A 27500-nucleotide genomic window follows, 5' to 3' on the forward strand; every position below is an offset into this window, starting at 1 on the left:
AGGGTGGAAGATGTGAGGGTGTGAAGGAAGGTGTTGGGTGAGTAAGGGTGGGTGGAGGAGGGTGGATGAGGTGGAAGATGTGAGGGTGTGAAGGAAGGTGTTGGGTGAGGGGTTATCATGCCTTATTAAACCTAATGATGGGGTGTGGAGGAGGAGGAACCCTGAGGGGGGGTGTGGTAGCAGCTTCAGGGTGGTGGTTAGTGGTAGTGGTAGTGGTGGTAGTGGTTCCTCTCGTCTCTTTCTCTCTACCACTTCTCTTTTTTCTTTACTTCTCTTTTTTTCTTTTTAGTGGTTAGTGTTGTTAGTGGTACCTCTTCTCTCCATCTCTCTCTCTTCTCTTGTCTCCATTTCTCTTTCTTCTCTTTTCTTCTCCATCTCTTTCGCTTCTCCTGTTTTCTTCTCTCCATCTCTCTCGCTCCTGTTTTCTTCTCTCCATCTCTCTCATTCCTCTTTTCTTCTCTCCATCTCTCTCACTCCTCTTTTCTTCTCTCCATCTCTCTCACTCCTCTTTTCTTCTCTCCATCTCTCCACCTTCTCTGTATTTTTTTTTCCAGTCATTATTTTTTATCTCGCTCTTGGAGGACAGGTGAGACCGGTCCAGAGAACAACACCTGTGGCTGATTAAAGGTGTGTAGGCCCACGTAGGCTGTGAGCTGGGAGCAGGGCAGTGAAATGGCGGGGGACAGGGCGACTTGGAGGCGATTTGTTTGCGGCCACCCCTTACGGGATTTGGGCGTCTGGCGATAGATAGATAGATTTTGTAGCAGATTCCTCTCAGTTCAACCCATGAAATAATTCCACCCCTACCATTTAACGCCCAGGTAGCTCTTAATTACCTGTTGAAGGGATGGGATAATTACTATATATTATTTTTAAGTTTGTGAGTCTGTAAAAGTTCTCTCGTTCAAAGGAAAGGTTTAAAAAATGATAAAAGCCAAAAGTGAGAGGTATTCGTTGTAAAGTGCCCGTCCCTAATGCTTTTAAAAGACTTTGGGTTTTATTAAGGAGAGACATAACGAGGGAAACATTGCTTGATCTTCAGTTTTACAGATAAATGACATAACTTTTGCATTAGAGTTGGACGGGAAAGGGGTATGTGTTGGTATTAAAAAAAAGAAAAAGAAAAAAAAGGGAGTTAAACGTATGTTGCCAGACGGGTGCTGCATTCCTCCCCTAATGGGCTAAGCATGCAGAGTTCAAAAGGGCATTGGCCAGTGTAATTACCCGTCCCCGCCCCCTGGGTCTCGGGAACGGGTGTTGTTTTCACTCGGTTTGTTTGTTTGTCAGTGCCTGTCTCTCTGTCTGTATTTATGTATGTATGTATGTATGTTTAACAACTTTACGCGAAAACAAAAGGTGCGATTTTGACTAAAATTACGGGGATGATGGCCTGACCTTCTGATCCCCTCCAAGGCCCAGGCTGTAGCCCCCCCCACCCCCCCAAAAAAAGGGGGGGGATGGGTAAAGGTCACTTTTCGCCATAACTCCTTTCCAATTCACTTCGACATGAAACCAAAACCTAAAGGTGCATCTCTCAAATATGCATCATATAACATGCCCCATTACTTCAAGGGGAGGTCACCCCCAGTTAGCGGTAGGGGGGGGGTCAGTGTCGGGTGGGTCGGGCCTAAAATTTCTAATGGATATAAAATCGTCCATTTTCACGTGGGTAGAGCGACTGTTCACCCACGTCTTAAATGTTCAACAAGCCTAGCCCTGGACACCTACGCTCCTGAGTGGCAATAAAGTCTGAAGCAGGAATATAATAAAAAAAAAATAATATCTTCTTCCTGTTAGTAATTCGTTTTTTCTCTCTCCTTCAGGTGAGTCGTGGTCTTCTCTTCCTGTGTTACAAAAATAGTGAGTATAAAACCACACTTCCAGGCTGTGTGTGTGTGTGTGTGTGTGTGTGTGTGTGATAAGGTGAAGTGTCGCATGCCGTGTGTGTGTGTGCGTGTGTGTCATGAGTGCAGTGCCTTTTGCTGGACGTGTGCGTGTGTGTATGTCAGGTATTTGCATGGCTAGGCGTCAGTGCTGGGCGTGTGTGTGTGTGTGTGTGTGTGTGTGTGTGTGTGTGTGTGTAGACTGCAGTAGGGAAGATGGGGGAGGGTAGACGCAGGTAGAATAGGTTAGGGGAAAGGGTAGGGTAGATGGGAAGGGATGGGTTAGCCTTGGAATGAGGAGGAGAGTAGGGTAGGTTGAGAGAGAGAGAGAGAAGCTGTTAGTAGAGGTGACAAAGGTAGAATGTTAGGGGTGAAGATAGGAGGAAGAGAACAGGAAAATAAATGATGGAGGAGAGGGGAGAAAGGGAGGAGGAAGGGAGAAAAGGAGGAGAAGGCAGGGAGGAGGAGAACTTGTAAGAAAAGTTAAAGTTGGTATATAAAAAAGGTGAGTTTTATTAGGGTATTACTAAAATAAGGAGGGCAGTTAAGATGGAAGAAGGAGAGAAGAGAAAGAGGTGGAGGAGGGAAGAAAGGGGAGAGAAGAGGAAGAGAGGAGCTGGACGAGGGAGGAAAGGGAAGAGAAGATCTGGAGGAGGGGAGAAAAGGAAGAGAAGAACTGGAGGAGAGAAGAAAGGAGAGAGAAGAGGTAGAGAAGGAGGAGAGAAGAAAGGGAAGAGAAGGAGAGAAGAGAAAGAGAAGAACTGGAGGAGGGAAGAAAAGGGAGAGAAGAAAGGGGAGAGAAGGAGGGAGGGAAGGAACATGTGGAGGAAAAAAGGTAATGTGTAAGGGTGATGCATAAAAGGTGAGGTGTGTGAGGGATTAAGATGAAGGAAGGAGAGGAGAGAAAGAACTTGAGGAGGGAAGATCGGAGAGAAGAGGAAGAGAAGAGCTGGAGGAGGGGAGAGGAAGGAACACCTGGAGGTAAAAAGGTAATATGTAAGGATGATGTATAAAAGATCAGGTGTGTGAGGGTACTAATAAGCGTTGGGGAGACTTGTCAACACTGCCACGGAAGCACTCATTACACGCACTGCGGCTCCTGTCCTGCCCTGCCTCCCCACATCACGATATCAGGTCACGGCAGGGCGGGGCACGGTAGGGTAGGGTGGGGTGGGGTAGGGTAAAATAGGGTCGAGTCTGGTAGGGTAGCGTAGAGTAGGTTACAGTAGGGTAGGGTAGGGTAGAGGAGGATAGAGTAGGGTGAGGTAGGGTAGGGTAGAGGAGGATAGAGTAGAGAAGGATGGGGTAGGGTAGGGTAGGGTAGGATAGAGGAAGGGAGAGGAGAGAGAAATTTTGGAGGGATGAAAAGAAATACAAAAGAAAGTTAGAGATAGAAGAAAGAAGAAGAAAATAATATTACGGATAAAAAGACAAAAGTATTAGTGATAGATTACGTAGAGAGAGAGGAGAGGTAGAAATACAGGGGGAGAAAAATGTTTATGCAGAAGTGACCATGTAGTATCAATTCCCGTTTTCTATGGAAGGGCGTGGACAGGGTAGGAGTGAAAAAAAAATGTCTCCCACCCACTCCACACTCCGGAATTACCATTTGTACCGCGATGGGTGATTATCTTTTGTTCTTACTACCTTCTTAAGATCTTATAATACCTTCTTAAGATTTTATTATGGTTAAGAGAAGAATTCGTTGTAAGTATTCTTCTTTTAGCCAGTCGTATTTAATTTAGTGGGGGTACCTGGATTTAAAAAGAAGGAATGATGTGTTAAAGGCTGAGAGAGAGAGAGACGGGCTGTGAATAGCTCTGTGTGTGTGTGTGTGTGTGTGCGTGCGTGTGTGAAGTGCAATATGGTGTGAGAGAGGGAGTGAGGGATGGCGTGTGGGGATGGGGAGACGTAGAAAGAGTGTGTGTTGTTGGAAGTAAATGTGTGTGTGTGCGTGTGCTTGTGTGTGTGTGTGTGTGTGTGTGTGTGTGTGTGTGAGGGGGGGGGGCTATTCCAACAGCTACATCACCAACAGAACTGACGCTGCCTACATTTCCATGGATTACCTCACACCCCACTCCACCCACCTCTCTCACACCTCGCCTCTCACCCATCCCTCTCACCTACCCCTCTACACTCCCTAACACCCATCTCACACCCCGCTCCACCTCCCCTTCTCTCACCCCTCTCAACCACCCCTCACACACCCTTATCACCTCCCCCTTTCATTCCCCTCTCACCTTCCAGTCTCACATTCCTCTCCCCTCCCCTTCTCTCACCCCTCTCACCTTTCTTACCTCCCCGTCCCTGACATCCTACTCCATTCACCCCTCTCACCTGTCACATCCGCCTCCCTTTCCATTTGCATCTCCCTCTCACCTTTCCCCTCTCATCTCCCCTCTCACACGCCACTCCATTCTCCATCCCATTTCAGTCTTTCATTCTGCTCGACTCTTCTCCACTCCAATTCCATCCTGCCTATCCCTGTCATTCCCTCTTCCCACTCACTTCCCCTTCTCATTCTCTTCCCTTCCCTGTCATTTCCCTCTTCATCTCCTCATTCCCTCTCCATCCCACTGCATCCCGTTACATCTATTTCTATTCCTCTCCATCACATTTCCTCCCTATCCCTTTCCATCACACACTCCCTCTCCATCCCGTTCCATCACACACTCCCTCTCCATCCCTTTCCATCACACACTCCCTCTCCCATCCATATATCTCCATCCACTCAATCCCTCTCAGCGCCCCCCTCCGTGCCTCCCCCTCCCACTCCATCCCTCTCCATCCCACTGTTCCTCCCTCACCCTATTCCCTCTATCCTGCTCCATGCCCTTCCATCCCACCCCTTCCCTATCCCTCCCTCTCCATCCCTCTCACTTGCGCCTAGCTTACTTGTTTTGCACTGTCATCTTATAGCGGAGAGAGAGAGAGAGAAAGAGAGAGAGAGAGAGAGAGAGAGAACTGAAGAGAGTGCAAGAATCTGAGAAGCAGGAGGAGGAGGATGTGAGGGAAGGGTAAAAGAGGAGGGGTAAACGAAATCTTGTTAGCGCTAAAGACAAGGATAGCAGACCATTCCCCGTAAACGAAGCCGGCAGGAAATAGTGAGAAGTACGGTACAGTCCTTAACAAATTCTCGTGTGCTATTTCGCCTCCTGTACCCTCTTTCCTCCGCTGACTAATGTCCCTAAGCTGAGAGAGGCTGGGTATGTTTCTCTGGCCTTAGATGAGAGAGAGAGAGAGAGTTTTAGATATAAGCATGTCTACAGAGAGAGAGAGAGAGTTTTAGATATAAGCATGCCTACAGAGAGAGAGAAAGAGAGAGAGGGAGAGATAAGAGGGGGGGGAGGAATGATTGATGAAGTATAGCAGATGGTAGATAAAGAGAGGGGGGGAGGGGGAGGTATAATGTAGGGGGAGGGAGGGGAGGGGAGGGGGAAGAGGGGGGTGTAGATGGAGATCGGAGAAAAAATGTGAGTTAAGAGTCTTTGTGGAGAGAGAGAGAGAGAGAGAGAGAATGGAAGGGGAGAATGTTGGTAGATGAGAAACAAGAGAAAGAAGAAATGAGTGAGAAAGAGAGGGAAAGGAAGACTGGAAGGAAGGAAGAGGAGGAGAAGAGAAGGAGGAAGGAAGGAAGAGGAGGAGAAGGGAAGAAGGAAGAGGAGGAGAAGGGAAGGAGGAAGGAAGGAAGAGGAGGAGAAGAGAAGGCGGAAGGAAGGAAGAGGAGGAGAAGGGAAGGAGGAAGGAAGGAAGAGGAGGAGAAGGGAAGGAGGAAGGAAGGAAGGGAAGAAGGAGGCTAAGAAATGAAGGAAGGTAGGGGAGAAAAGATGGCAAAGGAAATGGAGGAGGAGAGGAGAAGAGGGGAGGATGGAGAGAGGGAGGGAGGAAGCGAGTGGGGAAAGGAAGAAGGAAGACTCGGGGCTGAGAGAGAGAGAGGGAGAGAAATCTAATATTAATTTAGTTATTTGTACACTAACACTACCTTGCTTTACTGTACTCTACTCTGCCCTGGGATTGTACTCTCTCTCTCTCTCTCTCTCTCTCTCTCGCCGATATTCCTCCCCCAAAAAAAATTCCTTACACTTGGATGATGATGATGATGATGTGTGTGTGTGTGTGTGTGTGTGTTTTAATGCGTATGTATGTATGTATGTATCCCCTAACACACTGACAATCACCCTCAATCACCGGTGACACAATTCCAACCACCCACACTTCACGCAGCACTTCCACTCACCTGCCTAACAACTCATTAACCCCCTCCTCACCTGTAATTACTCACAGTCCATTAGCACACACCTGTCATGGCACTTAATGGCCCTGTTAATGAGTTAGGCAATTTAATAACCCCCTGCAATTACCACCTACAGCCAAATTACACGTTTTTTATTATAGTTAATTATTTATTTATTTATTTTGTTAATTTTAATGAATTTATTTTCTCTGCTGGGATAAAGCCGACCAGCAGACCACCTCAAAATTTGCCTCATCAGTACGAGTGTTTATTTATTTATTTATTTAATTTCTCTCTCTCTCTCTCTCTCTCTCTCTCTCTCTCTCTCTCTCTCATGTCGCCTTCACGTGGTGGTGGCACAGGTATAACTAGGCACCTTCACTGCCTTGTTATATATATGCCCGTCAGCTCCGTCCCTATCCCCCGAAAGGAGAATGATAACGATAAAGACGATGATAATGAAAATAATGCTGATAAAAGGTGATGATGATGGTGATGATGATGATGATGAAGGTGATGATGATGAAGAGGAGGTATTATCAGCTGCCTTGACCTCAAATTACTTCTGTATTAATGACAAGGCTATACCCTACACGTAATGAACCGGAAGTGATAAATGCACGAGGAAGTTGGTTCGTTCGTTCCACGCTGCTCGATCTCTAGCAGCCTCTATATACAATCTCTTATCCCTACCCGTCTTTTTCGGTCTGCCTTTCGCAACCCCACCCGCATCGCTCACACCTCTCACTCTCCACACCCAGTTTTCACCCTCCATCCCTCTCCACATGCCCAGATCATCTCAGTCTACCCCTCCTCGTCACAACACTAATGCATTCAAGTCCCATCCTTCCTCTCAACTCTTCATTCGCTGTCCTCACCCTCCAGGCCTGTCATTCAAGAGAGAGAGAGAGAGAGAGAGAGAGAGTGTTTGAAGTCAGGGGGGAAACACATTTGGGGAAGCGATTTATTTTAAGATCAATATAATGAATGAGATGCATGAGAGCCTGTATGAAGAGCCAATTATTTTTTAGATGTGGCATAATTACCATATAAGCATACTGTAATTACTTCGCTAATGACGCCTCCTAATTGCATAGGTATAGTTAATTATGTTACAATCTGTGTCCTCTTGTCATTAAATCGCTTGTAATTTGTGTTAAGTGGTGGACGTGTGATGATCCGGCCTGTTGGTGTTAATGAAAATGACGGACAGAGACGGATGGTAATTGCACCTGACTCGGGATGATGATGATGATGATGACGATGATGATGATGATGATGATGATGATGATGATGATGATGATGATGATGATGATGATGATGATGATGATGGTGGTGGTGGTGGTGATGATGATGAGGGCGTTATTAGTGTGGCTGACTGGTTAGGACGTTGATGATGATGATGATGATGACTTTATTGGTCAAAACTAACGGTAGGGGTGATGATGATGATGGTGATGATGATGGCAAGTGATAATGGCTTTATTACTTTGGACTGCTGTTTAAAGCACGTTCGCACACACACACACACACACACACACACACACACACACACACACACACACACACACACACACACACACACACACACACACACACACACACACACACACACACACACACGAGTCACAATAAGCCGTACAGCTGGTATAAGCCCGTTTAACCTTGGAATTTCCTATCAGTGAATGTACAGAAGAATAATACCGAAAGATGGAAATTTTGTGTATATATTTAATCCCATAAATCCAGCCATTAACACCAGACACCGTTATCATCAATCATTCCAGTGGTATTACTCCGCTACACACACCTAGGAAGGAGGGTGTGGTCTGGGCAGGTGTAGCGCCGTAAACTGCAGGTGATGTGCTTATATCTGGTGTGGAGTATACCTGTATGACTGGTTTTTAAGTCTGTTCAGGTGCCTTCGTAAACCCAGCATGTTTGGAGTGGATTTGGATATACAAGGATATCAACAGTAGTAGTAAAAATAATAATAATAATAATAATAAAAAAAATAGTAATAATAATAATAATAAAATGTGGTGTCGCCCTTCACTCGTTTCCTTTGAGTTTGATCTTCATTTCGGGGTGGGAATATCGAGGCATCTCCAGGAGCGGCCTTGTTAGTCAGTCACGCCCTAACGATTTTCACACGCAAGGGACTGCACGCAAGAAAATCTCCGTACAGTATAGTGCATTACATGATCTCCCTAAGAATTTTCACTTGCAATAATCTTCACCCTCTCGAAGCTACGTATGGTGATGTTAGAGTGACTTACGTAACCCGGAAGAGGACGGCAAGGTGTAACAAGCAAACTAAATCGCTCAGGAGAAGGTGTTAGGGAGCTTCCTTAACCGACGAGAATACGGTCCATGGAATTAATTACGCGATCAAAAGTCAGTTTACAGTAGCAAACACCTCAATTTCCGGTTACAGGTGTTTTTTTTTTTTTAATTTGGCTACAGGTGTGTTTTTTAATTTGGCTACAGGTGTGTTTTTTAATTTGGCTACAAGTGTGTGTTTTTAATTTGGTTAGTTTTTTTTTTTAATTTGGCTACAGGTGTGTGTGTTTATTTTAATTTGGCTACAGGTGTGTTTTTTAAATTTGGCTTCAGGTGTTTTTTAATTTGGCTACAGGTGTTTTGATTTGGCTACAGGTGTGTTTTTAATTTGGCTTCAGGTGTTTTTTAATTTGGCCACAGGTGTGTTTTGATTTGGCTACAGGTGTGTTTTTTAATTTGGCTACAGATGTGTGTGTGTGTGTGTGTGTGTGTGTGTTTTGATTTGGCTACAGGTGTGTTTTTTAATTTGGCTACAGATGTGTGTGTGTGTGTTTAATTTGGCTACAGGTGTGTTTTGATTTGGCTACAGGTGTGTTTTGATTTGACTACAGGTGTTTTTTTTAATTTGTCTACAGGTGTATTTTTTAATTTGGCTACAGGTGTCTCAAATTACAGGTGTGTTTTAATTAGGCCACAGGTGTCGCTAATTACCGTCAAAATGGAATTATGTAAAAATTGTGGAAAATAATGATATAATTCAGTTACTTGATGGTATTTGTGTAATGATGAGGGTGTGATATGTGAGAGAGTGTGCTTTATTGAGTTATTTTTATTGCATTTATTTAGTTATTTTTTTATTATTTGCTTATTTTTATTTTTTTTATTTATTTCTGTTATTTATTTACCTGTTTATTTGTTGATTTATTTATGTATTTATTTCCTTATTTTATGTATTATATTTATTTGTTCAGTTATTTAGCTTTTTCTTGTTTATTTATTTATTTGTTTATTATTTGCTAAGTAATTAATTTATTGTATTTACTTTTGTATTTACTCGTTTATTTATTGATTGATTTTATTCATTTATTTACTATGTTATTATTCATTTATTTTCTGTCATTTGTTTATTTATTTATTTATTTGATATTACAATTTATTACTCGTCACAAACACAGGGATACACACAAACACACGACCCATTCCCTAACACCTTTTCCTAAGCGATTTATTTCCCTTATTACACCCTACTGTCCTATTCTCGTGTTATGTAAATCTCTCAGCCATCGCCATAGTCTGCATAAATAACATACAGAAGGCTATTAACCAGCCATATCCAAAAATAAATCGCTAAGGAAGAGGTGTAACGGCAGTATGATAGTAATGAGATTGGTAGTAGTGATGATGATGATAACGATAGTGTTGATGGTGGTGTTAGAATTGAGGGCGATAGTAATAATTATAATAATGATAATAATGTCCGTGATAAAGATGATGGTGATAGTGATAATGATGGTGATATTGAGTGATAATGATGATAATGAGGGGTGGAGGGATGGGGGAGCATCCTGCCTGACCACGTAATGATGGGCAATAACCATGATGGGGGCAGCCGGAAGTGAGAGAGAGAGGGAGAGAGAGGAAAGGGGAGAGGGAAGAGAGAGAAAGGAGGAGGAGGAGGAGGAGGAAGAAAGAAATAGGGTAAAGGAGGAAGGGGAGTGAGAAGAGAGAAGGGGGAGGAGAGAGAGAGAGAGGGAGGGAGGGAGGGAAAAGTGGGGGAGGGAGGGGTTTATAGAGGGTGGTAAATAGGGAAATGAGGAAAGAGGGAAGCGTGTGGAATTGGGACGAATATTTATTGGACTGAAAAATTGAACAGATGTATTGTGAAATGAGACGGCCATTTTGATAGGAAAAAAAATAATAATAATAAAAATGGCGATGGAAATAACACCCAGAAAAGAGAAATGAATGAGAAAGAAGGACGAAATATTTGTGAAAAAATTGAGTGTGGAAATTACCCCCCCCAAAAAAAAAAAAAAAAAATAGATAGATAGATAGATAGATGGGTGGATGGATGGATGGGTGGATATTTAAGTAGATGGATAAATAGATAAATGGATAGATAGACAGATAGATGGGCGGATGGATGGATATTTAGGTAGATGGGTAAATAGATAGATGGATGGATGGATGTATAGATAGATAGGTAGATAGATTGATTGATGGATAGATAGACAAGTGATGGCTGGGGCAGTGTAGAGATAAAATAAGTGGCTTGATAGATAGATAAATAGATGTGGGTAAATTGACAAGCCGATAGATAGACTGAAGGATAGATAGATAGTGAGAAATAGACCATCAAGATATGTAGATAGAATAGATAGATAATCAAAGACTGAAGAGATAAAGGAACAGATAGATAGATAGATGGATGGAGACCGTAGATAGATATATAGGTAGACAGATAGATAGATAGATGGAGACCGTAGATAGAGATATAGGTAGACAGATAGATAGACTGTCAGATAGATAAAACATGGGTAGACTGGAAAGCAAGCCTGCATGAATAGACAGATAGATAGAAATAGATAATGAGGGGAAGAAGTGGAGGGGGAATGGAGAGAAAGAAGAAAAGGGAAGAGGAGGAGAGAGAAAGAAAGAAGGAAGAGGAGAGAGAAAGGGAGAGGAGGAGGAAAGGAGGGGAGAGGGAGGAAGTGATGGGTGGAAGTGTGTTAAGGAAGGAAGGAAGGGAGGGGACGGTTAAGGGAGGGAGAAGGGGAAGGGAGAAAGCAGGGGAAGGAGGGAGGAAAGAGAGGGGAGGGAAGGAGGGAGGAAGAAAGAATGAAGGAAGGAGAGTAAGAAGAGGAGGGGAAGAGAGAGAGGGAAAATAATTAAAGAGGAGAAGAGAGGAAGGAAGGAGGAGAGGAAAGAGAAGAGAGGGAAGGAAGGGAGGAAAGGAAATATAAAAGAAGGAGAGAGAGAGAGAGAGAGAGGGGGGGGAGATAAAAGGGGGAGGGGGGGAGGAAAGAGAGCGTGACGGAAATTGGTTTAGTGAGAGGGGAAAAAGGGAGGGGGGGGGAAGGAGGGAAGGGGAGAAGGGAAGGGAGGGAGAGAAGGATGAAAGGGGAGAAAAGAAGGGGGAGAGAGAGAGGGAGGAAAGGAAGGAGGGAGGGAAGAAGATGGAGGAAGACGGAAGAGGGAGAAAGAAGGGGTATAAGAGGAAGCATTTGAGAGAGAGAAAGAGAGAGGGAGAGAGAGAGAGAGAGTTGAACAGACCAGAAGGAAGAGATAAAATTACGAAAATACGGAAGAAGAAAAAGAAAAACCGGAAGAAGGAAGTAAAGAAAGAATACACCGGAAGTACAGGTAAGAAGCTAATTAACTCGTAACAAAGGTGTCAAAATACTGATACTCGGGCTGAAGAGACAAGCAGCGTGTGTGAGATAAGGAAGTAAGGAGGGTATGAACTTCCTTATCGCTCCTTCAGTCTTTATTGCCGGCAGGAAAAAGTAAGAACAAGTGATAGGAAAAGTAGAATGTTTGTTGGAAGAAGAAAGTGAATTTATGGTACACTACATACATACATATACACACACACACACACACACACACACACACACACACACACACACACGATCGTTGTTGGAAAAAGGAAGTGAATTTTTTATTGTACACACACACACACACACACACACACACACACACACACACACACACACACACACACACGTTACCTCATGCCTGTGTAAGCGTGTGTGTGTGTGTGTATGTGTGTGTGTACCATTCACTCCCATCCTTGTATTTAATTCCCCGCACCCCATTTTCGCCCTTATGTATAACTGCCATAAAGAACAAAATAAACATCCACTCAATTTTGGACTCCATATTGGGGAAAAGAAAAAACTATTAATTTTTTGAGGGAGAGAGAAAAAGAGAAAATAAAAATAGAGTTGGGAGAAAAACAAATAAATAAATAAATAAATAAATTGAGTGGAGATCAGAACTAAAGAAAATGGGGGAGGGGAGGACTGAAAGAAATTGAAAAATATGGGAAAAAAGTGAAGAAAAATGGAAAGGGGTGGAAATACTGAAATTGAGAGAGAGAGAGGGAGAGAGAGAGATGAGGGAGACGAAGGGTGATGGTTGGGGAAAGAGAGAGAGACAGACAGACAGACAGACAAAGAGAAAGATGTTAAGAGAAAGAAAGAGAATCAAACAAGAGAGGAACAGAGAGTCATGTAAGAAAGTGAGAAAAAAGAGAGAGAGAGAGCAATGTTTGTGGTGGAAATATAGCCAGCCCAGCCCCCATTTTCTATGTAATGAATTAATGGGAGTCTCGTATATTTGTGTTGTAATTAAGAAGCAAATTGGTACCGACGCTGTGGAAATTATTTAAAGTGAGTGGAATGGATTTGGGTGGACGTGGGGAGAATTGCTTTTTGTTGAGGGGGGGGAGGGGAGAAAGATGGGAGGTGTGGGTAAGGAAGGGGAGGGAGAGAGTGGGGAGAAAGAGGGGAGGTGTGGGTAAGGAAGGGGAGGGGGAGAAAGAGGGGAGGTGTGGGTAAGGAAGGGAAAGGGGAAAGTGGGGAGAAAGAGGGGAGGTGTGGGTAAAGGAAGGGGAGGGGGGAGAGTGGGGAGAAAGAGGGGAGGTGTGGGTAGGGAAGGGGAGGGGGGAGAGTGGGGAGAAAGAGAGGAGGTGTGGGTAAGGAAGGGGAGCGGAGGGGAGAAGTGGGGAGTGGGGAAAGACGTGGAGGGCATTGCTTTTTGTAGAGGGGAGGGAAGAAGGGGAAGAATGGTGGGGAGAGAGACTGAGGAGAATGAGGGAAAATGTGGGTAAGGAAGGGGAGGGGAGGGGAGAAGAGGAGAGAGACTGCATAAGGGGAGGGAAGGTGGGTTAGAGAGGGGAGGGAAAAAAAGGGTGAGGGGAGAGGAGAGATGAGGTAGGGGAAGGACTGAATGAAGGAAAGGGGAGGAGGAGGAAGGGGAGAATGTAGGGGAGGAAAGGGATGGGAGAGACTGGGTAAGGGGAGGGGAGGAGACGGGTGTGGGGAGGGGGAGAATGGGGTAAGAGAGGGTAGGGGAGGAGGGGAGGGGAGTGTGTGTAAGTAGAATTAATTTTGTGTGATATGGGGCGACTTAATTGTAATGTGGGGTGTTTGGGAGGGAGGGGGAGTGTGGGAGAGGGGAGGGGGAGTGTGGGGAAGGGGGAGAGTATGTGGGTGATGAGGGGAGGGAGAGTATGTTGAGGAAGGGAGGGGGGGCTAGGTGTGTGTGTGTGTGTGTGTGTGTGTGTGTGTGTGTGTGTGTGTGTGTGTGTGAGAGAGAGAGAGAGAGAGAGCTTGACGGGAAATAATGAATAGTTTTGTGGTCTTCCACTGATCACGCCAATTGTGGTAGATGTGGTGGTGATGGTGGTAGTTGTGGTGGCGATGGTGGTAGTTGTGGTGGTGATGGTGGTAGTTTTGGTAGGTGCGATTGTGGTGGTGGCGATGGTGGTAGATGTGGTGGTGATGGTGGTAGTTGTGGTAGGTGCGATGGTGGTAGTTGTGGTGGCGATGGTGGTAGATGTGTTGGTGATGGTGGTAGATGTGATGGTGATAGTTGTGGTAGGTGCGATGGTGATAGTTGTGGTGGTGATGGTGGTAGCTGTTGTGGTGATGGTGGTAGTTGTGGTGGTGTTGATGTCTGTAGTTTTGGTTGTGATGGTGGTAGCTGTGGTGGGTGTGATGGTTGTAGTTGTGGTGGTGGCACTAGTGGTGGTTGTGATGGTGGTAGTTGTGGTGTAATTGTGGTAGTGGTAGTAGTTGCGGTTATTGTGGTAGTGGCAGTTGTGGTTGTAATGGTTATAGTTGTAGCTAGTAGTGGTAGGTGAGATGTAATGGTTTGTAATGTATAGTAATGTTGGTAGTTATTGTGGTAGTTGTGGTGCGTGGTAGTAATGGTAGGGATGATGGTTGTGGAATATTGCAGGTAATGGTCGTAATTGTGGTAGTAATGGTGGTGATTGTGGTAGTAATGGTGGTTGATGGGGTGGGGGGAAAAGGGTGATGGTGGTGATTGTGGTAATGGTGGTGATTACGGATTTAAATGTCAAAATAAGGATGGGTATTAGTCTACACACACACACACACACACACACACACACACACGCAGATTCTGATACACAGCTTAAATTACTACACACACACACACACACACACACACACAGATTCTGATACACAGCTTAAATTATTACACACACACACACACACACACACACACACACACACACACACACACACACACACACACACACACACACACATCGTCTGTCTATAGTTGTGCTACTGGGTATGATGTGATGTAGTGCTGTGGCGTGTGGTGTTAGTGTTAAATGATCCATGCTGTCCAAAAACACCACACCACACCACACCACACCACACCACACCACACCACACCACACCACTTCATGTTATTGGAGCAGGTATCCATTCACCTTTGATTGACACCAGGGCATTGTTTTCATGAGAGGGGTGTTTTGATTAGAGTGACAGGTGTGTGTGGATACGGGGTGACAGGTGTGTGTGTGGGTACGGGGTGACAGGTGTGTGTGTGGGTACGGGGTGACAGGTGTGTGTGGATAGGGGGTGACAGGTGTGTGTGTGGATACGGGGTGACAGGTGTGTGTGTGGATACGGGGTGACAGGTGTGTGTGTGGATAGGGGGTGACAGGTGTGTGTGTGGGTCCGGGGTGACAGGTGTGTGTGGATAGGGGGTGACAGGTGTGTGTGTGGGTACGGGGTGACAGGTGTGTGTGGATAGGGGGTGACAGGTGTGTGTGGATAGGGGGTGACAGGTGTGTGTGGATAGGGGGTGACAGGTGTGTGTGGATAGGGGGTGACAGGTGTGTGTGGATAGGGGGTGACAGGTGTGTGTGGATAGGGGGTGACAGGTGTGTGTAGATACGGGGATGACAGGTGTATTTGGGTACGGGGTGACAGGTGTGTGTGGATACGTATTTTGGTGAGACAGGTGTGGAGGACGTTCTGTATACATATAATTAAGGGAAGGCGGACAGATCTTGGAAATGTAACAGAATAGTTTATAGTGTATTACTGTATCTACTAAATATCCACCCTTGACCTTGGTTGACCTTGCTTCCTGATGATGACCAAAGAAAGAAGGTACACAGTTGACCATTGAAACTCCTGGATGGAGATAGTATGAGAAATTGGTGGGAAAAAAACTGCACTCCAAGAAGGTGACCGTATATAAGTCTTTCAGTTCAGTGGTGTAGTTCAGATTTCCTTCTTACGTTCTTGAGACAATTTTCTTATGAGTAGGAGGCATTTTTCAAGCTAAAGAAGGCCTACCCTATCTAAGGCGAAGTAAACAACTTGGACTGATAGGGTTAAGAAGAGTGGAAATGCAATAAGGAGAGAGAGCATAGGAATATTAACCCAGTTACAGAGAGAAGTGAAGCTCCAGACGCCTTCTCCTCCTTCCTCCCCACCCCCTCCACCGCAGCGGCACCTTGTAGCTGTGGTAGTGTGGTGGTGTGGTGTGTGTCTCCGCCCTTGCATAGGAACGGAAGACGCCCATCATGATTCCTTTGTACCGGGGGGAGAGGATGGAATTGAGTGGGTGTGGAGAGATGGCGGAGGGAAGTGGTGGAGGTGAGAGAGAGAGAGAGAGAGAGAGAGAGAGAGAGAGAGAGAGAAGAGGAGGGAGGGGGGAGGAAGTGATACAAGAGTGTTTTTAGTGATAGTTTATGTGCATCCTTATCTTTAGGCGGAATTAATGTGATTGTGATGATAGTGATGACGATGGTGGTGATGTTGATGAAAATGGTGATGTTGATGATGATGATGATGTATGGTGATGGTGATGATGTGTTTTTCGTTTTTCATTTTCGTTTCAGTCCCTCAAAAATAAATAACAGCACGCTACAAGAACATATTAAAACTTTCATATACACCCTTTCCATAACCTACACCAAACACCATTACCACTACGATAATTGGCTTTCGATCTGTATTTTATCTACGTTTTATCTATCATTCATTCTTAAACGTCTTCCCTAGACTGATATAGAAATGGAGTGGGTGGGAGGGAAGGGAAGACTGAGGGGGTGAGGAGAGAAGGAAAGGGTGGGGGAGGAGATTGAAAGGAAGCTAGGGAGGGAGAGGATGGAGGAGGGATGGGATAGGGAGAGTAGACGGAGAGAAGAAGAGATATAAGAGGAGAGAGAGAGAGAGAGAGAGAGAGAGAGAGAGAGAATATTTGCAATGTCCTGTAGTCTTCATTTCTTTCCACAAATCTCACTCTTTCATTTAGTTTCGTATCATTTTTAAAGGTTCCAACGTGCTTGCATGCGTCGGCCTTGGTTACCTGATGGCGGCTCTCCATGCTGCTCGATCTCTGGCACCCTCCCTATTCAATCCCTTATTCCTGAGGTCACACTCTATGACCTCGTCCCAGGTCTTTTTTCGGTCTGCCTATCACAACTCTACCCCCGACGTTCACACTTCTCACCCTCTGCACCCATTTGTCATCCTCCATCCTCTTCACATGCCCAAACCATCTCAATCTACCCCTCCTCATCACAACACCAATACACTCCAGTCCCATCCTTCCTCCCAAACCATCTCAATCTACCCCTCCTCATCACATCACCAATACACTCCAGTCCCATTCTTCCTCCTAAACCATCTCAATCTATCCCTCCTCATCACAGCGCCATTACACTCCAGTCCCATTCTTCCTCCTAAACCATCTCAATCTATCCCTCCTCATCACAACATCAATACACTCCAGTCCCATCCTTCCTCCCAGACCAACTCAATCTACCCATCCTCATCACAACACCAATACACTCCAGTCTCATTCTTCCTCCAAGACATTTCAATCAACCCCTCCTCATCACAACACCAATACACTCCAGTCCCATCCTTCCTCTTCCCAAACCAACTCAATCTGCCCCTCCTCATCACAACACCAGTACACTCCAGTCCCATTCTTCCTCCCAGACCATCTCAATCTACCCCTTCTCATCACAACACCAATACACTCCAATCCCATCCTTCTTCTCAAACCATCTCAATCTACCCCTTCCCATCACAACACCAATACACTCCAGTCCCATCCTTCCTCTCAACTCTTCCATCGTAAACCTAGCCCCCCCCAGGCCTCGCATTCAAGGACGCACTGCACATCCACCTAATCATTGTCATTTTTGTACGTTTGAGCCTGAGAATATGTACAGAAGTTCTCTCTCTCTCTCTCTCTCTCTCTCTCTCTCTCTCTCTCTCTCTCTCTCTCTCATTTGCTTTAATTTTGCTTTAATTATTCTCGTGTGATTAATAGGTGGTGATTTAAGCCGCTTTCATTTTTCTTAGAGAGAGAGAGAGAGAGAGAGAGCACTTTCAAATCACAAGGTCAGGAATGCAGGGGGCGGAACCAAGGACGATGTCAATAATATTTGCTTTAATTTTATCTCACTCGCTCACTTTCTCTTTTTCTCTCCTTTTTTTTTCATTCCTAAGGTGAGGGTAGATAAGAGCGACACTAATGGTAAAGAGCGGGCAATGAGGACTGACAGGGAGAGAGAGAGGGAGAGAGAGAGAGAGAGAGAGAGAGATGGACTGGTGTGTGTGGTGGGGTTGGGGAGTGGATGATGATGATGGTGATGGTGTTGATGATGATGAGAGAGAGAGAGAGGGAGGGGTGAGATAGGGGAAATGGATGATGATGATGATGATAATGAGAGAGAGAGAGAGAGAGAGAGATGGACTGGTGTGTGTGGTGAGGCTGGGGAGTGGATCATGATGGTAATGATGTGAGAGAGAGAGAGAGAGTAATGGGAAGGGAAATGTCTTGGCAGGGTGATGGGTGAGGGGAGGGGAGGGGAGGGGAGAGGAGAGGAGAGGAGAGGAGAGGAGGGGAGGGGAGGGGATGAGAGGAGGGGAGGGGAAAGAAGTGAAAGGGTGACTGATGGAGACTGAATGGGGAGAGGAGTTGGGAGCGGGGTGGGGAGGGGGAGGGAAGTGGAGGGGAAGAGAGAGAGAGAAAGGGAGGAGAGAAGTGAGAAGGGGAAGAGAGGGGTGATGTGTGAGGGGAGAGGGGGAAGGAGAAAGAAATGGTGGGGGAAGTGAATTGACGGCGTAATGGGTGAGGGGAGGGGAGGGGAGGAGAGATGGAGGAAAGAATGAGAGGGGAGAAGGGAGGAGAAGGGGAGGTGTGAGCATGAAAGCAGAAAGTGAGAGGGGTCAGGTGTGGTGAGGCGTGCGAGAGAGAGAGAGAGAGAGAGGCAAGCTCAGAAAGTATTGGAGAGAAGAGGGAGGGAAGAAGGGAGGGAGAGGGGAGGTAACGAGAAGGTGATGGAAGAGGGGAAGACAGTTATGGGGAGGGGAGGGAGGAAGGGGGGAGAGAGAGGGATGGAGGAGAGGAGAGGGAAGAAATGGAGTGAGGGAAATAAAGGATAGTAGTAAGGAAGGGAGAAAGAGAGGAATGGGAGGTGGAGGAAAGAAGAGGGGAGGGAAGGGAGAGGATAGGAGGGGTGGAGCAAAGAATAGGGGAGGGGAGGGAGGACAGGGGAGTGGGGGAGAGACGATAAAGATGGGGAGAAGGAGACTCGGTGAAGGATGGTTGGAGGGAGAAAGGAAAGAAGAGAAGGAGGGAAGAGGGGAGAAGAGGAGGAAGAGGAAAAGAGAAGGGGGAGAAGAATGGAAGGAAGAGAAAATAGGAAGATTGGGTGAAGAAGAAGGGGAGAAGAGGAATGAAAATGAGAAGAGGGGAAGAAGGAATGGGAGGAGAATGATGATGGAGAGAAGAGAGAAAAATGGAGGAGAAGGGAAAAGACATGGAGAAGAGGAAAGAAGAGAGGAGTCAGGGTGGAAGGAAAAGAGAGAATGAGAGAGAGGGAGGGAAGGAGGAGGGAAGAGAGGAGTTGAGAGGTGAAAAGGGAAATGAGTTGGAGAGAAAGATAAGGAAAGGTGAGAGAGGAGAGGAAATAGGAGGGAGGGGGAGGGAAGACAGGAGGGGAGGAAGGAGGGAGAAGGGAGGGGAGAGGGAGTGAGGGATATGGAAGAGAGAAGGAGAGGAGAATGAAAAGTGAGAGAGGAGGTGATAGCAGAGACAGGAGAGGAATGGAAGGAAGGGAGGGGAGGAAGGAGGGACTGGGGAGGAAAAGGGGGGGAGGAAACAGCTCATAGAGGGGAGAAATATAGTGCTAAGAAGCTATATCTGGGAGGAGTATTTTTGCGGAGGTGGGGTGATGAGGAAGATGGGGTATTTATAGGGGAGAGAGAGAGAGAGAGAGAGAGAGAGAAATCCCCTTACAGACAAGTTAATCCATCCTTCGCAACAGAATTAACTGAGAGAGAGAGAGAGAGAGGTAAAAGTTGGCTGGGAAACAAGTGAGCGAATGTGACAGAATCGGAATTAAAGAGAATGAGAGCAAAATGTGACAGGTGAGAAAGTTAAGAGGTGATAAAGGGAGAGAGAGACAGAGAGAGAGAGAGAGAGAGAGACAGGAAAAATCTGATAGAGAGAGTCAGAGTAGGGAAATGTGTGATAAAGATTAGAGATAGGAACATTGCGATATTTTTTTTTTTTTAATGCGAATAAGAAGGAACCAAAGGCCAGAAGCCCGCAAACAATTCCTTCCAAGAAAAAAACAAAAACAATACAAAAGGGAGCCAAATTCCGTTCATTTCGAGATGCCTGGACACACTGCGTTTGAAAGACTGGATATCATAGGAAGTGGGAAATACAGACAGAGGGAGACGGTTCCAGAGTTGACCCTTTGCATAGATGAAGGACTGGGAGTAACGGTTAACTCTTGCATTAGAGAGTTGGACAGAAAAGGGATGAGAGTTTGCTGCTAGACGGATGTTACGCGCCCGTCATAGAGGTGGAGGAATGCATGGAGATAGTTCAGAGGAGTAGTGAGGAGAGAGAGAGAGAGAGAGAGAGAATATAAATCACACAGGAACTGAAGAGGATACTTGTAAAAAAAAATAAATAAATAATAATAATAATAATGAAATGTGACTGAGGATGAGATGGAGGGATGAGGTGCAGAAGTGGAAGAGTCGGGTGTGTGTGAGTTGGGGGGAGAGCAGCCTAATAGCGGAGGACAGAATAGCATGGAGGCGATTTGTTTGTGGCCGCCCCTTCCGGGATCGAGGCGTCTGGGTATAGTCAGATAGATAGAAAAATGGGACTGATAGCAAAGATGTAGCCAGCTGAAGATGATAATGGCAAGGTGTGTGTGTGTGTGTGTGTGTGTGTGTGTGTGTGTGTGTGTGTGTGTGTGTGTGTGTGTGTGTGTCATTGTAGGGCTGTGTATTTCTTCAGCAGGCAGTGAGGGAGTGTACTTGAGGCTGAGAGGGGGTGTTGTGATGAGGGTGTGGGTTTGGCACTGTGTATGTGTGTGGGTATTGAGCAGGCACTGAGGCTTGGCACTATCTCCCCCTGGCCCTCTCAATTATTGGCACCACCCGCCTTGAGAGGGTGGAGGAGAAAAGAGAGGATTGAGAAGAGAGAAGGAATGGTGGGAGTAGAACAGATTGTCAATTGGAGAAGAGCAGAGGAGAGGAGAAGGAAAGAGAAGATGGAGAGCAGAGGATAGACTGGGAGAGAGGTGAGGAGAGGAGAGGGCGAGAGAGAACGGGGAAAGAGGTGAGGAGAGGAGAGGAGAGGAGAGGGCGAGAGAGAAGAGAAAAGAAAGAACAACACAGAAAAGGGTAAAGGAGAAGTGAGAAGAGAGGAGAGGAGGGGTGAACTGAGGGGAAGTGAAATGAAGTGAAGCTTAGAGATAAAATGAGGAGAGGAAAAGAAGGAAAAAGATGAGATGAGGAGAGGAGGGAAGGAAAGCAGAGTATATGAAGGTGGAGTGGAAGGAAGAGAGAGAAAGAGAGAAGGAGAAAAAGGGAAGAGTGAATAAATAGGAGAGGAAGAGGAAGTATAGGAAGAAAGAAGGTTCGAAAGATGAATGAAGGAAGTGTGGAAGAAAGAGGAGAAGGAGGGAAGAAGAGGCATTGTAAGAGGAAGAAAAGAGGAAGGGGAGAAAGAGGAAGTAGAGTAAGAAGAGACAGTGAAGAAGAATGAAGAGAAGTAAGAAGGAAGAGTGGAGGGTGAGAGGAAATTGATTGAAGAGGAAATGGAAGTAAGGAAGAGGAAGTAGGAGAAGGATGGAATAAGAGGGATGGTGTGATAATTGGGAGGAGACTGGATGGTGAGAAAACCAAAGGGAGGGAGATCAAAGGGGAGAGAACGTGGAGGGAGGTGGAAAGAGGAAGTAGCGAGGAGAGAAAGGGAGGAAGATGGAAGAAGAAGTAGAGGGAAGAGCAGAGGAAGAGGGAGGTGGGGAGAAAATGAAGGAGAAGAGGAAGAGGATAGAAGAGAAAAAGCAGGGAAGAAAGATGTTAAGAGAATAGGAAGGAGGAGGAGGGAAGAATGGGGAGAGGAAGATGAAGGGAGGAGGAAGTAAAGAGAAAGAATAAGATGGAGGAGAAGAAGGAGTGAAGAGAAGAAAGAAGGAGAAAGGAAATGGAGAGAAGAAAAGAGGGAAGGGAGAGAGAAGGGGAAAGAAGGTGGAGAGAAAGGAGGAAGAAGGGAGGAGAGGAGGAAGAGGAGAGAGAGAAAGGGAGAGAAGAGAAGGGATAAGGAAAGGAAGGAGCCGTGGATGAAGAAGGAAGGAAGTTGGAGGGAGAGAGAGGGAAAGAAGGGAAGAGAGAAGGAAGGGAAGAAGTCGTAGAGAGAGGAGGAAGTGCGGTGGGGAGAAAGAAAATGATGGAGAGAGGGACTGTGATGGATAGCATGCATTAACTCTCTCCCTCTCATTCTCTCTCTCCATCTGTGTGTGTGCGACTGTGAATGTGTGTGTGTTGTGAAGGATGCAGTAAATCAGCGAGAGGCATACACACTTTAGGGTGTATTGGGTGTTGGGGGATCAGGGAAGATGTGTAGTAGTAGTAGTAGTGGTGGTAGTAGTAGTAGTAGTAGTAATGGTAGTTTTAGTAGTTAAACCCCAGGCACATCTGAACGTAAACCCATTGGACTTCAGACTTAAGTTTCCCTCTTGCAGTCCACCATCATCCTTTTGTGGGATAGGGAAGTTACTGAGAGACCCCTATATAACCAGGCAGTGGATCCGCCTGGTTATATCAGTGCCACCACATGAAGGCGTCTCAGTCCACGAGTTGAAGAGGCTAAATAGGTCACTTGTTTAATGCCACGATGAAAAGGGGTTGCCACAGCCACGTCTGATACCCGTTCTGTACGCGTATGGTGTGTGTGTGTGTGTGTGTGTGTGTGTAGCTTGTGTATCTGTTTGCCTGTGTGTATCTCTGTGTATCTGGGGTGTATTTTGGTCTGTGTATTAAAATCGTCTGCCTTAACCTGCGTAAAACCGTCTATATATCTTCTTTTGGCAGCAAGACATCTTTGAAGGATGAAGGACGATTGTGCCTACTCCCATCTGTTTTTTTTTTTAATGCAAGAAAGAAGGAACCAAAGGCCAGGAGCCCGCAAAGCATTCCTTCCAAGAAAAAACAAAAACAATACAAAAGAGAGCCAAATTCAAGATCCGTTCATTTCGAGATGCCCGGTCACACTGCGTTTGAAAGACTGGAGATCATAGGAAGTAGGAAATATGGACAGAGGGAGACAGTTCCAGAGTTGACCTGTTGCATAAATGAAGGTGAATGTAAGAAATGGTGTTAGAGAGGAGAAGATTGTGAGGGAGATCGGTAGGGAGGATAAGAATGGAAGAAATCGTGTCAGGGAGAATAAGATGAGATAATATGTCTTGATGTGGAGGTTAGTCTCAGGTAAAAAAAAAACACAGGTGCAGTAATTTAACACCTGGATATGTGGCTCAGGTAACACACACACACACAATTCTCTCTCTCTCTCTCTTTCTCTCTCTCTCTCACACACACACACACACACACACACACACACACACACACACAATATCATACCTCTACACCTCACTTTCTTCTCAACATCTCCATCTTAATGTGACCGTCTTAACCCAGAACTTAAGAATATTTCAGGAGCGCAAGTATATGGTATGTAAAGGTAGGAAACGTTGATGAAGTTTAGTTCGCTTCACCTGGTTTTAATTGGATAGGTAAGGTGGTGGGGTGGGTGGTGGTGAGTGGGGGAGTGAGGGAAGGTGGGGTGGGGAAGGTTGGGTTGGGGTGGGGTGAGGGGGTTTGATATATGTGTGGATGCAGACGGAAGGTTGGTGTGGGAGGGGTAGGAAGAGAGAGAGTTTGCGTGTGTGTGTGTGTGTGTGTGTGTGTGTGTGGTGCATATAGTAATCCGTGGGTATGGTGCAAATAGTAGTAAGTGTGGTGCGGATAAGTAGGTGGTGTGAAGAGCCCTCAATCGTTTGCCTGACGCTGCATCTGTGAGGGGTAACCTGGAAAAAGGGAACCTCAAGTCGTTTTTGTCCCTATTAAATAACGACACCTTTTCCAAAATTCAGTGCTCACCCTTACAATGTAATGTTTCAAAATTTAACACTCTTTTCAAAATCAAAATACAGCATCCATCATTCTCAATTGCTTCATCATCAGTGTGTCTTTAGTTTACGTTCATGTTTTCCAGATTTTTTCCATTCACCCCAGGAATTTTTCGAAAAGGGGGGGAGGGGGTATTTTGACTTCCATTCACCCCTTGGAAATGAAAAATTGAATTAAATCGCTCAGAAGTAGCCGAAACGAACCAAAAAGAAAATTATCGTTAGTGAAGAATAAAAATGGTTTCCCGTCTCACTATATATCGTTCTCAAAGTTAAATTAAAAAAAAAAAAAAAAAAGGTTTCAGAATACATTGTTCACTTATCAAAATATTTCAGACAGAGTTTCCTGCATATATTTCCTTCAGGGTAACTTGGTGTGTATATCGGAGTGGTGGAGAGCGTGACTGGACTGGGGATGAGTGGTGTGGGTGTGTGGTGTGAATGGGTGAGTGATGTGGAAGGGTGAGTGGTGTGAAGGGGTAAGTGGTGTGGATGGGTGAGTGGTGTGGATGGGTGAGTGATGTAGATGGGTGGGTGGTGTGGATGGGTGAGTGGTGTGGATGGGTGGATGGTGTGGATGGGTGGATGGTGTGAAGGGGTAAGTGTTGTGGATGGGTGGGTGGTGTGAAGGGGTGGGTGGTATGGATGGGTGAGTGGTGTGGATAGGTGAGTGGTGTGGATGGGTGGGTGGTGTGGATGGGTGGGTGGTGTGGATGGGTGGATGGTGTGAAGGGGTGAGTGATGTAGATGGGTGGGTGGTGTGGATGTGGATGGGTGGATGGTGTGAAGGAGTAAGTGTTGTGGATGGGTGGGTGGTGTGAAGGGGTGGGTGGTATGGATGGATGAGCGGATTTCACACACACACACACACACACACACACACACACACACACACACACACACACACCTGACCTCACCTTTTCCTCTCTAATTACAGGTAGAGACAGCGTTTTGAGCCAGTGCCTTGAGTGCTTCCCCCCCCCCTTCCGCGCCCCTCACATGCAGCAGCGTCGGTCAACAGGTCAGTGTTTCCTAATTACCTCACCTGTAGTAATCACCGTCTTAATTAACCCCGTTATTCCATATGGGGGGGATATTAGAATCGCCCCTCTCCATCCGTGTCTGTCTGTTTTCCGTCCGTACCTGTATCTCGGAAACTACCTGGTGGATTGACTTCATATCACGTACAAAGGTAGAGTACGTGCCCTTGTTAATGTCCTTATATTTAAAATGGCCACAGTGTCTGTACTTTACGAGTGTATGGGGAAAAAATCTGTCTTGTATTCTATTTTGGAAACTCCTCGCTGGATTCTTTCAATAATTTACGGGAAGAAAGAGTATGAGCCCTAGTTTATGTCCTTATGTATGAAATTGCCTCACTGTAAGTATTTTGCGTACTATTTCGATATAAGTAAACTAATCTCTAACCTGCATCTTGGAAACTTCTTACTGGATCATCTTCACTTCTTAAAGATAGTATACGAGTCCTATTTTATGCCCCTATGTATGTAATTGCCATGCTTAATAGTGCATATCTACATATTCTTTACTACGTGCTTGGGTTAGGTTTTTGGTAAAGGATTGTTATTATTATTATTATTATTATTATTTCTGTTTTTGAACCAAGTGAATTAAGTTTTAAAGAATTTCGTCCCTTATAATGAACTTCATATTGAACCGTCTGTGTGTGTGTGTGTGTGTGTGTGTGTGTGTGTGTGTGTGTGTGTGTGTGTGTGTGTGTGTGTGTGTGTGAGAGAGAGAGAGAGAGAGAGATGGAAGGAGAATTGAAATACCTTGAATCATTTTAAGATACCTTGAGATTTTTTCACCTTAATTATTTTACTCCTTGGCTGACCCTTAACATTTTTTATATAACTTGCTAATTAATCTTTATAAAACCGAATTAAAATGTATCAAGGAATTTTATGTGATTTTTATTTATAATTCTGGACTTCTGAAAATTACTGAGATTGTGTGTGTGTGTGTGTGTGTGTGTGTGTGTGTGTGTGTGTGTGTGTGTGTGTGTGTGTGTGTGTGTGTGCATAAATGATCTGCAGTCTTGTTAGTTCACGCACTTACGGTAATTACTTCCGTTAACATAAGCGTTTTTACCTTCGGCAGAGAGAGAGAGAGAAAGAGAGAAAGAAAGAGAGAGAGAGAGAGAGAGGTAATAATTGCTCCTCTGTGTACAATTGTTGTTCATTTATATACAGTGTTTTTTTCCTCCTGTGAATTTAGTTAAAGGTTTGTGTGTGTGTGTGTGTGTGTGTGTGTGTGTGTGTGTGTGTGTACCGATATGCATGTGTGTGAGTATTGTAGGCATGTGTGTGTGTGTGTGTAATATATAGATAGGGAGTGTGTGCGTATTGATATGTATGTGCTTGGGTATATGAATCTATGTGCACATGTTATTTGCAGGCTGTGTGTGTGTGTGTGTGTGTGTGACCCATGTATGTGTCTGCAGGTGTGTTGTAAGCGGGTGATTTAAATATTTATCTCTGTTGTTTTTTTTTGTGTTTTTTTTTCCTTGCTTGTGGATCAGTTTGGGGACATGATGGACTTTGTGTGTTTAAAATGTGTTTATTTCTTGTTTATCTTGTTTGGATATTTATGATGTTTGCTTGTTTGTTGTTTGCTCTCGTTTGTTTTTTGGTGGCTGGGAGGCGGGAGTTGTTGTTGTTATTGTTGTTGCTTGGTTTGTTTGTTTATGTTTATATGATGAGTGCCTGCCTCTCTCTCTCTCTCTCTCTCTCTCTTCCATACAAGAATCCATCCTTACCCTTGTCTTTCTATCTTTCTATTCATTTTCATTTGCATCCCCTCATCCATCCATCCATCCATCCATCCATCCATCCATTTTTCCCTCAGTCTTCCATTCATTCATCCATCCATCCATCCATCCATTTTTCCCTCAGTCTTCCATTCATTCATCCATCCATCCATCCATGAACCCCACTCCCTGGCACTACCATCCAGCCATCCTTACCAACCATTCATTTCTCTTGCCATCTCCATTCATCCCCTTCTGTTAATTCAGCCTTCCCCCCTCCCCCCCTCTCTCTCTGCCTCTCCCTCCTGCCCCTCCCTCCCTCTCTCCCTCCCCCACCCTCTCTACCCCTTCTTCCCCTCCCTCACTGTCTCCCTCCAACCCCTCTCCTTCACGTCTACACACTCCTCCTCCTCCTCCTCCTCCTCCTCCTCCTCTCCCTTTCCTTCCTCTCCCCCTCTCATTTTTTAGTCCTCTTTTTACCTATTTCCTTCACCGCCACCTTCCCTCCCTCCCCCCTCTTTCCCCTCACTTCCCCTCCCTCTCTTCCCCTCTCCTCCCCCGCCTCTCTTTCACTCTTTAATCAACCCCCTCCTCTCTTTTTTATTGAATGTCCACGGTGTTGTAGTTAATGACGTGTGGCTACGGAAAATGAGAGAGAGAGGGGGGGGGAATTGTTAGGGAGAGGTTGTTCATGTGTGTGTGTGTGTGTGTGTGTGTGTGGTTTTGCGAGGGAATAGAATCAAGGGGGATTGTGGTGGTGAGGGGGAGGGGGTTTGCGTGTGCGTGTGTGTGTGTGTGTGTGGAGAGGAGAGAAGG

General features: G+C 45.5%; 1 long non-coding RNA gene across 1 annotated transcript in view; it reads left to right on the forward strand.

The window, feature by feature from the left end:
* The window catches only part of LOC145409626 (uncharacterized), a 281066-nt gene that overhangs the window by 70798 nt on the left and 182768 nt on the right, over positions 1-27500 (forward strand). The window contains exon 2 of the long non-coding RNA XR_013899145.1: positions 24852-24935. This is a non-coding gene — a long non-coding RNA (uncharacterized LOC145409626). The remainder of the gene's footprint in view (positions 1-24851; positions 24936-27500) is intronic.

This window comes from Coenobita brevimanus, chromosome 82 (assembly GCF_032717465.1).
Source record: "Coenobita brevimanus isolate Jiangsu-jjx chromosome 82, ASM3271746v2, whole genome shotgun sequence".
Classification (NCBI taxonomy): Eukaryota; Metazoa; Arthropoda; class Malacostraca; order Decapoda; family Coenobitidae; genus Coenobita; species Coenobita brevimanus.